Raw genomic sequence first — 9,136 nt, forward strand, 5'->3', positions numbered from 1 at the left:
AGAAATGGAACAAAGCAGCCCTGATGAGCTGCCAGTACTTTTTAATGAGCAGCTCCCACAGATACCTTCCTACCTCTGCTGTGATGCAGCTCTGCCGAGCAGGTGCAACTTGTGTGCTCCTAGAAAGGGAGCTGTATTTACTTCTCACTTGTTCAAACAGCAGCAGCTACACAAACCCTCTCTCACAGCCATCACTCAGGCAGGGAAGTGGTTGATTTGGCAAGGAAATTGTCATCGAGTGCAGCTTGCTGGGGATGTTTACACTGTGTTTCTGAGGGTATAATGAGCGTGCTGATAAGATAGCGCAGGGGCTTGAATGAGGGGCGAGCATGCTGATGGGGAAGCTGTGAGCTGCACGCTGCACTGCATTTGGGAAACATCCTGCTGGCATCCTACAGAGGCTGTAACATTTACTCCTGAGCAGTATTTTCAAGACACTTAAAGAAAAGGTCCTTTTAGGACAGAAAAACAAGACGAGGAGAGCTAGGATATCCACAGTGATGGAAAGGAAGCTGAGGTGTTTCCCTTGCTGTAACCCCTTCCCAGCTGCAGGAAGGACACACTGTCAGCCCCCGGTGCCTCCTGAAAGCGGCCACGAAGGCTCTCCCCGTCCCGTCCCGTCCATCTGGTCCCCTCTCCCCGCAGCCCACGATCCCGCAGTCCCCTCGGGGTCCCCCAGCCGTGTGCGGCCCACGGGGGACACCTAGCGGCCCCGGAGCTCTCCTGTCCTCCCTCAGAGCTCACATCCAGCCCCAAACCCCGCAGTGTGGAGGGGGAAAGCGAGGCTCAGAGCACTCATCTCTCTCCGGTCCCATATGTTCCTATAACGGGGGGTTATTTGGATGCTGCGTGGTGTGCAAGTTAGCGAGCAGCAGTGAGAACCTCCAGTGTGCCACCGAGCTGGGCTTCCATCTCTTCTGGATGATACGTGGGCTGTGGGGTGCTGGGACTGGCTTGCAGGAGGGACACTGCTGGGAGTAATGGATGCAGTGTGGGAAAAGGAGGGTTTGATGGGTACCAGTCAGCCCAGGGGTCCCTCACCATCGTCAGCATGGCCCACCATCAGGATGGGACCAAAACAGTGGTTCCTTTGGCTACACAAATCCATGATGCTCAGAGAGCTTCCCTTGATAAAAAACAAAACAAAACATCACTAAAAGCGCACTGGAAGGAACTCCCCCCCGGTCACTGTTTCCATTTCCCTGTCCTGCATGAGATCAGTGCAAAGCCCAGCACTACGGCCCTGGGTGCCAACACGTCTCCATGACAGAGGGAACTCACCCCACAACAGCATCCCTGTCAGCCCAGAGGCAGCATCACTTCCATGGCACAGGGAGATGAGCAGCGAGCACGAGGTAAAGGCAGATCATGCCCTTCCCTGTATCTGGAGAGCTGCAGCTCCCTGAGCCTGCTGCTTTCTCACCCCATCTTCCTCCAACCCCTTGGCTTTCCTTCCTGGGTGCCAGCCAGCCCCGTGATGCTACGTTGGGGCTGCGTTCGGACTTGACGGAGCCTCAAAGTGAAATGCAATTAATGTAATAAAGACCAGCAGCCAGCACATGCAAGGAGCCAGTCAGAGCAGCAGGGATGGCTCCCCGCGTTGCCCAGGTGTTCCCTGCCTGTGCACAACAAGCAGCAGCTCTCCTCCCGTCTCCACTCCCTGGCATTCCTGCGGAGCCGCAGTGCCAGCGCACGGCTTGGAGCTGCCTGGGAATCTCCCATCTTCTTTCAGCCTCTTTCACAACTCCACCACCAAGGAGGAGGGTCAAATCCTGCCCGGCTACTGGAGAAACACTCTGTGCATCTGCCAGGTGGGGAGGCAGGAATGCAGGAGCTTTTGGGCCCTCTGGGTGCTTCCCAAAGCTCACATGCAGCTGCAGGAGTTTCCCAACCTGGCTCTGCAGGACTGGCTGGAGCGTGAGGTGCATGGCAGAGCCTGGCCACAGTCACCCTGCTGCTGTCACCCTGCACCTCGGTGTGGGCACTCAGCTCCCTGAGGGCAGCTGCTGGCATGGGGACAGAGCTGCCACAGAGCTGTGCTGGCCACACAGAAAGCCCTGCCCTGGGGAGGAAGGTGTGACGATGGGAAGGATGAAGTGGGTGGCCACGGCTGTGCCGCCAAGAAGCCCATTCTCTCCACTGGTTTTGCATTAGGTCCTGCTGTGAGGGTTTCTTGAGCTGCAGAAGCCTTCAGAGGTTTGCTCTGCTAGGAGCTGGGCAAGAGGGAAATGGCTTTTTGTGCCACTGGGATATGTGGGAGTAAAGCAGAGAGGCTCCAGTGTGACAGCGGGAAGGTGGAGATGGCTACAGGGGGGTGCTGTGAGGGGGCTGAGGGTTCAAGTGACCCTCCTGCTTCTCGGAGCAGCATCTGGAGGGAGGCAGGGGCAGGAGGGAGAGCTGGGGCAGCAGGGGCACGGGGCAGGGGGTGGGGGTGGGTAAGAAGAGGCGAGGTCTGAGTCCTGCCAGGCAGCTGTGGGGCTTGGTAGGTGTAAACAGGTGCTGAAGGACCGTGAGCTCAGTGCCAGTGATGTAAGAGCTGCTGCGATCAGTCTGTCCCCAGATCCTTTCCAAGGCAAACATCAGACATTTTCCACCAGACACTGCTCTCCTCGGATGCCAAAACTCACTCCCATTTCTGCAAGCCGAGGCTGGTGTCCACATGCATGTTGGATTGCAAATCCCCTCCCAAGCCCCAGACACTCTGCAGCCCCTGATGCCAGCAGGCAATGCATTGACGAAAGATGAGCTGTGCCTGCTGCTCCCACCTCTGTCCTAACTCCGAGCACCAAATCACTGCTGTCCAGCCTCGCTGCCCTTCCAGCACCTTGCTGACCCTGTTGATTTCCCCTGCTGAAGAGGAAGGCATGACACAGCTCTTTCCCAAGCATTTTCCACCACCCTAAAACCAGCAGGTGGGATGGGGCTGCAGTGGTATAATGCTGACCAAGGACAAGCGAGCCTGGGCATGGTGCACAGCAAAGCGCTGCTGAGTAAGAGCGGCGATGCTCAGCCTGCTCCAGGCCTGGCTCTGACCCTTGCCCTGCCTCCACATGGTCATCCCATACCTATAGGTCTCACCCTCTTATTTAGGCCCCTCTCTGAACTTTTCAGCTTTTTTTCTACCCCTTTCTTAGTGCTGTCCCCCATCTGGGTCTCTTCCCCTTTAGCTCAGATCTTTCTTTGCTGCTCTACTATTTCCCTGTATTTACAGAGAAAGGAAAGGGGGGGAGTAAAACCAGACACATGCACACACACGCCGGATATTTGCCTTGCTCAGTCACTCGCTGAATAAGCGTCCTTGTTTCAACATGTTTTCTCATTTAACTTCCCAGGGGCTTTTCAGAATGAGAGCTGCTCTGAATGCTGGAGCTCACTGCCCCTTCCTATGTGCTGCCCTCATTACTCAGCCTTCATCCCGTGCTTGGATTTCCAGGAACACAGCAATAACCCATCCTCAAGCCTTTCTCCTTGGAGGATAGCCTCTCTTCCTTCTCCCCAGCCTTGCTGGGTCCCATGGAATCAGGGAATCATCGAGTCACGGAGATTGGAAAAGACTGCTGAGATTGTTTTATCCCACCAAGCAGAATTGCCCCAAGCTGCTCTGCCCTCCACGTGCCAAAGGGAGGCAGGGCAGCTCTTAGGAGCTCAGCTTTCTGCATGGAGGTCAGCCTCAAGACACTGAGTCTCCTGCAAGAGAGATCTGGGGGAGATGATGCTCCTAGCATGGGAGGTGCTGATCCCATGAGCCCCCGAGCTTGCTGTCACCCCCACGTGGAACCATGGGCAAGGACAAATGGAGGAAACATTCACCTCCTTCTGCCCTCCTGCAGCTCTAAGGCAGAAGTTGCCCCATCCTGCTCTCCCCCCACTGTGCCACACTGCTTGGTGGCACATCCAAATATAGCATAGCAGTACACCTCGGGAGGGACAGAGCCATGGTTTCTGTCCCCAGGGCAGGCCAGGGCAAGGACTGCTGCGTGCACAACTCCATGCAAGGACCAGCCATGGCCTGGAGGGCAGCTTGCTCAATGTTGCCAAACACAGAGGATTTCAGAGTACTTAGCATGGAGGGAGGCTATTAATAACCCACTGCCCTTTTCCTTTCTTGCTGCCTGTCCTTGCTTTGCCCTTCTCTACCCATCCCTATCTCCCCCCTTTCTCTGGGTGCCCCAAGCCATCAGCAGCTCTATTTGTCCCTTCCAGACCTCACTGTGGAGTCGAGAACTAAACCTGATAAAAGAGTTCCTGATGCTGGGGACAATTAGCAAATTCTGCTAAAAGTTATCGCTGCTAAGCATCAGTAAAACAAGAACATCAGCATAGAAGAGTACAGAAAGAGAGCCTGGGGGCTGTTGACCCATGCTAGCACCTATACTTCATTACAAAATCTCTTTCCTTGGAAGGATTGCAATCTATTGGGCCTATCCAGATATCAGTTCTGCGAGCTGCAAATCACTGAATGTTTTATTACCACTTCTACAGCCCCCCAAATCATAAGATTATATGAAATGTCACTGTTATATGATTAATATCAATGTCTTCCAGAGCACCTCGTTCCCATGGATCCCAAAGCACTTCAGAAGAGCAACCACAAGCTGGAACAGACAGGGAACAGAATCGTGCTCTCCCAACTTCAGATGTGCAATTAAACACCAAATCACATCTTCACAGTTACTGAAGTTGCTATAAAAACTACCGTCTGGAGAAGCCAAAAGATAATATGCACAGCATCCTCCAGGGGAAGGCAAAGAGCCCCAGTGGCCAATCTGACCGTGGAACAGTCCTTCCCAAATTTGGAGATGGTGTCTTAGTGCTGAGCAGGCACCAGAGAGGTGCGACCGTCTCCACCCAACTTCTCCATCTCACGTTGTGCCAATCTGCAGCGCATGAAAAGGAGGTGGAAAAGAAAACAAAAACTGGAAGCCAATGACACAGAAACCAAGTTAATCATCAAAGAAGGGGGGGGAAAAAAATCCTTCCTGACCTCTGCAGGCAACCAGCAGAAGCCTTGAAATGCGGGCCTAGTTAATTAATTAAAAACAATATGAGCATGGTGCAACAAGCCTTGTAAGCACATTGAAGGCAGAGTATCACCCATGCGCTGTTATGCAACGTGTTGATGAAGCCACTTTGGAACCCGGTGCCTGAGACTCTGTCTCAGAGGCCACCCCTGAGCTCTGCTCTGTGATGTCCGGAGATGATCTTCTAATTTCAAACCTGTGTTTTTTAATGTACAAATTCACCCCATTTGATCTGACTCCGTCCTTTAATTCAAACAGATTTCCGTCTTCAGCCGGTATTCCCTTTCCTGTCCTCTGCATGAGTTTGCTGCTGAGTAGTCATCTTCCCTTCAGCCTTTTTGGAGATGAGGACTCAGCATAACCACTAGAAAGGGGTCCTCCCCCTGGCACCGCACATCCTCCATGTCCTCACCCCGCAGCCTCCTGCTCTGCTGAATCACCGCTGTGCCGCGCGCTCCCCAAGTATCGCTGTTGCACAACGGGCGTTCGTGTCCTGCTTGTAATTAAGATTCCCCAAGGTCCAGCTCATAGCCTGCGGGCCTGCTTTGAGCCCTGTGTCTGGTCTGCATGGAGGAGATGTTGCTGAGGCGTTGGTACAGCTGACCAGGGAGGTGGGGGAGGTCACCGTCCCTGGAGGTGTTAGAGATCCGTGGGGATGTGGCACCGAGGGATGCGGTGATGGGCATCGTGGGATGGGTTGGGCTCGGGGGTCATTGAGGTCTTCTCCAACCTTAGTGATTCTATGATTCTATTTCAGGTGCCCTAAAAATCTCTCTTCGCGTCTCCTAGCTCTTGTATCAGCATGCCCATAAGGTGACAATGCACCCTCAGAGCTCTGGGTCCTCCAAACTTTTCTTCCCTCCAATACCCATGACACACACAGATGATTACATGGAAGCAGCAAGCCAGAATTTTCACAAATATCTCAACTCAGGCCGTATAAACTGAGATTATCTCATGTCGGTCTCAGTTCTGAGCACACGGACAGCTCAGCTTTATGCACACCTGCAGCATTATTTGCTCTGCGTCAGGGCAGCAATCCTGATCTATCAGTGTGTCACTGCCGATCTGATGCATGTGAAAGCAGCACGAAGCCCTGAACCCGTTCTGCCTGCTCTGCTGCTGCACCAGGGACTGCTAAATGCCCATTTGGTGGTGGCTCGCATCTGATGGGTCAGTGTGCTGGACTTTCTTGCATCAGGGACAACCTGTGTGCACTCCAGCACTGCATTTCCTGAGCTGTGGGTTTATCTTATGCAAAGCAGAAGGCATGTTGGATGTGAAAGGGATCCCTGCACAGTGCAAATAACAGGCAGGCTCCCTGCTCCTCCTTTGGCTGGATCTGCTGTGAGAACTGGGGCTGGTGAATCACAGGTGATCCAATTCTCATGGCTCTCTGTGACTTCATCTGCCATCGATGTTTGAAACTCTGCTCCAGAGCCGTCTAAAGGAGTGCCTCAGGGTTGGCGTAACTGTTTCTGTTCTATTTAGGTTGACATGAACCCATTTTTTGTCATTTTCTCCATCCTTGGGAGATCTTCTTTGTCAGTACCTACTCCTGATGGTGGTTGTGTAGCCATTGCACAGCAGAAAATCTTCAGCACAAGCAACGAACCACCCAGATCTACCAGGGTACACGCAGCAGAAGGAACAAAATTGAAAACAAGGACAAAAGGATCGGGAAACATAATAAAAAGCAAACAAATAAAAGAGGATTTAGGTGTCCCAGTTGCTAAACATAAGGAGAGTTGAGCGAGGAGGCAAAAAGCAATGTCAGAAAAACACATTTCAGTTTCCCTGACAAAAAATTTGGGCCGGTTCAACTGCACATGCCTCAGTTCCCCTAATTGCTCCGCAGGGTTGGCCACCCCGACCTATTTTGCAAAGGTGTTGTCGAGTTTAATTTGTGAACCTTTGAAAAGGGCTCCGAGCTGTGCAGATGAAAGGCGCTGCGGATGCCAAAGGTGGGTGGATGCAGTGAGTCAGAGGCGCAGACATGGGCACTGTGTGAGCAGCCCGATGCTGTGCAGCACATAGCAGGCAGTGATCCTCTGCAGGACATGGAGGGATGGTCGGTGCAAAACTCATCGCTGCTGCATGCATGCGAGAGAAATCAGGAGCCACCCTCTGGGAAGTGCAAATATAGAGAGGGCCACTCTCTATGTGATGCCTGATTGCATGAAATAGAGGTGTGTGTGTGTGCAAGTGTTCCAAGCGCTTTGGGAAGCAAAGCACAAAGTGTTTGACGGAGCAAACCTCAACTCCCAAGCTACCCTTAATCCCCAGCAGCCCTCTGATGGAGTGTCCTTTAACTCCCAAGCTGCCCTTGTGCCCCCAACAGCTCTCCTGCTCTCCCTTGAATGCCACTCTGCACCCCTCAAACTTCAGGCAGGCGTGAAAATGGTCTTCCAGCATAAGCCAGAAATAACAAAGGAGAGATGGGTCCCATCCGTGAGCAATTTCTTCACATGCAAAAACAAAAACAAAAACACCCAAAACCCAAACAAAAAGCCACAAGGAGGTGTGATGAGGTGCAGAGAGATGATGGGGAGAAGAGCGGGCTTGGCCTTGGGCTGCAGTTTGCATGGCAGAGATGCACCGAGCTGTCCTTGGTCAAACATGGGCCTGCCGTGGTTTCACAGGTATTTACAGGCAAAACGTGCCTGAGGCACCAATGCCAGGCATGTGGGATGCTGTGGATAGAGCTGGGGTTGAAGAGGATCTGGTGAAAGTGGCATTGCAGAGGGAGCATTCCCTTGTGCACCATAGGGATATCCGTGCTTGCTTGCTGCAGATGATGGGCATCTCTGCATGGAGCGAAAAACTGATAACAAACCTCACCCTGAGCCTGCCTGGAAGAACTGCATTAAAGTCATTGATTTCACCATGATGGAGAAGTTCAGCCCTTCTCCTTTTTTCCGCCATACCTCATCCAGAATCTTGACACAGAGTCGGGAAGCCGAGAGAAACCAAGGCGTTCCTCTTATAAGCCAGATCTCTTCATAGAGATACTATTTGTTTCTTAACGATTAATTCTGGCTCAGAAAAGCCCTGCTGAGCCTTCTCTGTACACATGAGAACAGGAGCCTCCACCCTCCAGTATTTTTAATTACTTGGAGATCTACAGGGCTGTTGATGTTATAAAGATCAGCTCAGCCTGAGAAGCCAAGGAGGAAGAAATGCATGCGTGTCAGCCAACCTCCTGCTTTTAGGAGATTCGTTCTTTAAAAATAGAGTTGCCCTTTCCTATGTCAGAGGGTGGCTTCTGAGTCAAGAAACACTGTGGTCCCTCTGACAACAAGCTGCCCATTGGAAAGGGCTTCAAAATGGGGCCTTTCCCATCGACTGTTACCCCAAACCAACAGCATATACCCAATTATTCCTCACATGGAGAGCCATAACTACACACATGCAGTAAAAAGGGATGAATAAGGTTCCAAGTGCAGTTCAGCTGAATAATTTTTTTGTTCCTCTTCCCTTTCCTCTCCTTTTTGCATGGTCAAAGCCCTTATTAACCTTATCTATAAGACAGGCGCTTCCTGGGTATCTCCTATCAGATCCAAAATGCAGGCTGTTCCTGTTGGGGCTGCACCTCCATTTCCTCCACACCTAGAAGAGAGCTGCAAAACACAGACCTGGATTCTTCCTCTGCTGCTCAGCACTCTTCCAATAGTGGTTTTGCTATGGATTCCCAATGAGAAATGATTACAGCAAAAAAAATAATAATCACATTCTCAACCGGTGACACCATTCTACCCTGCAAAAATGAAATTAGGCACAAATCAGATACCGGGCTGGGTTAATTTACAGCCTGCATGTTAATCTCAGAGCAATCTCACTGAAGTTCAGAGTATAATCTATGTTACATCGATATGAAATGAGTGTAGGGTCCACCTCCTTCTTTTGAACTTGATGGAATTCAGCAGCGCTGATAAAGGGCCTTTTTCTTCTGAAATCAGTCATTCCAGTTGGCTGAATAAAAACCATTATGGGGTGTGGACTTGTCTTTTTTTTTTTCCTTTCCCTTAATGAAAGGAGCATTTCATGAGCTTTGAAATAATTTTGCTGTTTCTCCCTTCTGCTGTGCCCTCTCATTGCCAGTCAGGGAAATGGAA

This window comes from Lagopus muta, chromosome 22, assembly GCF_023343835.1.
Source record: "Lagopus muta isolate bLagMut1 chromosome 22, bLagMut1 primary, whole genome shotgun sequence".
Lineage (NCBI taxonomy): Eukaryota > Metazoa > Chordata > Aves > Galliformes > Phasianidae > Lagopus > Lagopus muta.